The sequence below is a fragment of the Bison bison genome, unplaced genomic scaffold, assembly GCF_000754665.1.
Source record: "Bison bison bison isolate TAMUID 2011002044 unplaced genomic scaffold, Bison_UMD1.0 scf7180017864371, whole genome shotgun sequence".
Taxonomy (NCBI): domain Eukaryota; kingdom Metazoa; phylum Chordata; class Mammalia; order Artiodactyla; family Bovidae; genus Bison; species Bison bison.
In genome coordinates this window covers 11,889,115-11,891,558 of record NW_011494943.1, presented here as the reverse complement: position 1 = coordinate 11,891,558, position 2,444 = coordinate 11,889,115, and positions in this window count along the sequence as shown.

Here is a 2,444-nt window from a genome sequence, read left to right as displayed (position 1 = left end):
CACACACACACACACTGGCACACGCACACCCTCTCCCCTCCCCCGCTGCCCAAAGGTGTCTCTGAGGAAAGGCCTGGGGTCCACGCTAGCTTTTTCCCTCTCTCTCCATTCCGAGGTCCAGCTTTTACTGCATTCTGCTTAACCGAATAACCATGCTAATTAAGCGAGTAATTTTATTGATTGTAACTCAAGAGTTTTTTTTTTTTTTTTTTAATAACCTTCCTTTTCTCCCCTCTCCCATCCCCCTCATGCGTCTTTTGGCCCATTCTTTTGAACCCGCCGCTCCTCCCCCCGACCCCTGCCCCGCCACAGCCCTAACAGGACCAAGCCCCCATCCCGCAATGCCGAGCTTGGACCCCGGGCCAGCTCCCCGAGCCCCAGGGGCTCTACGTCCGCCGGCGGCGTCACCTGGGCCGCCACGCCGCAGTGCCCGGCCGGCCGTCCGGGAGCCGGGAGCTTCCTAGCGAGGCTCAATCTCCCCGCCCCCCGGTGAAATTCGCCCAGGATCTTCCTCTGCGGATTGGGGCTTTGGTGAGGGCCTCTTTGAGAGTCAGAAATTGTTCTTCCTCAACGCCCCAAATCGGCCACGGAATTTCTCCCTTCGGCGCCTGCCCCAGCTCGCTCGCTGAGCCAAGGCCGTTCTCCGCACGGCTCGGGGACGTGGGGTTTGCGAGGTCGGGCTCCGCCGTAGGGCCGCGGACAACGGGCCCGGCCCAGGGCAGCCTTTGCCAATGCCCAGGTCTCAGCGGACCCCTGGCCTCCGTCGTCCACCTCCACCTCTCGGCTGAGCCACTTGTAATGTCCCCCACCTCCCTTCTCTTCCACCCCCACCCAACGCGGAGAGTCCACTCCGAGGCGAAACTGGGGACAATTTCAGACGCTGAGTGTGAAACGACGAAGCAAGCAACATAAACTGAACAGCTGTGCGCCCGCGTGGACTTCTTTCATTTTGCACATCTCTCATTTCCTCAATCTGCATTGTTTTAACGTTTCATATCACTTCGAACAAAAGGGAGATGGGCAGGCTCAATATTCTTAACAGTGAACTTTGCATAAAGTCTTCGCATTTTTTTTAGTCGTCCCACCGTGACAACAAAGCGATTAAGATGTTTTCCATTTTGTGAATACCATTTTAAATTACTATAATGCTACAGGTTCTACACGTCTTATTTGCAGACTGTTTTGTGTTTGATTTAATCTATAACCGAAAACATAATGTATTAAGCGAATACATATTTGCTCAGCTGATAAGCTTTTTAATATTTATTCGGAGAGCTTTTGCATTGTAAATAAACGGGACCTACACAAAGAGTTCTCTTTGTCTCTCAACTTTCTACAAAGGGGTTTTGGGCTTCCTCCCCTCTAGGGATCGTCAGCTCTCTACCCCGGTCTAACAAATCTCTCGACTCGCCGCCGCTCGGGCCTACTGAGCGAACGCCTGGCCTCAGGACCGGGAGAGCGCCGGGCGAGGGGGCTGCCCGCGCTGGGGTCAGGGGAGGGAGGGGCTGCCCGCGCGGGGCTTAGGGCCTCCGGGCAGCAGCGAGCTGCGAGCCGGGGGGCACGGGGCGGGACAAAGGGAAAGAAGGAGGGGAGGGAGGTCGAGAACCTGCGGCTTCAAAGGCGCCGAAAGCCCGCGGCTGCGCGCACGGGGGGTGGGGGGCTTCCCAGCGGCCTCCGGGGAATCGCGTATACTATGCTTTTGTTTTGTGGGGTTTCTTTTTTCCAATAAGAAATTCCAAAATTGTCGAGAAAGGGAGTTGCTCTCGATTCTCGGGACGCGGGCTTGGCTACCAGCAACAGCTTTAATCTTCACCTTCTGTGGGCCGGACCGATCCTTCCCCACCAGCCCGCCAGACTGTTTACTCGGAAGGGGATGGGTTGTTGTCGCCCCTCCGTGCCGCGGAGATTCTCACCAGGTCAGAGGGGCTTTCCTTTGTGTTCTTTGCTCCGGGGAAGAGGCCGCGCCGCGCCTCCCAGTCCGCCAGAGAGCGGCTCCCGGGGGCCTGCGGAGCACAAACCCGGCAGGGAGAGGGGCGGCGACGCGCGGCCGCCGCCGCCTGGGCCCGGAGTCTCGGATCCCAGGCGCCGCCATCCGCGAATCCCAGGGCTCCGAGCGGCCTCCCCCCAGCGCCAAGAGAGACCGCAGCTCGCGTAGGGCCAGACTCGGAAAGGACACCGAGCGAAAGCGGTGGCGTGCCGGGGGCCCCCGCGCCGGCTGGAAAATCGCTGACAAGGGTATTTTGGAGAGTCGAACCTCGAAATGCCGGGTCCTCCCCAGGACTCCGCGGCGCGATCCCAGGAGTCGCCCGTCTCTCTGAGCGTGGCTCGAGCGCTCCAGGATTGTGGGAGCGGCTCCTTCGGTTTTGCTTCGGTTTTAAACAGCGAAAACCCTCCCTTTGCTTCGGTCACCCGCATCCTCCGGCGCCGTCTCCCGGTGCGCTGGC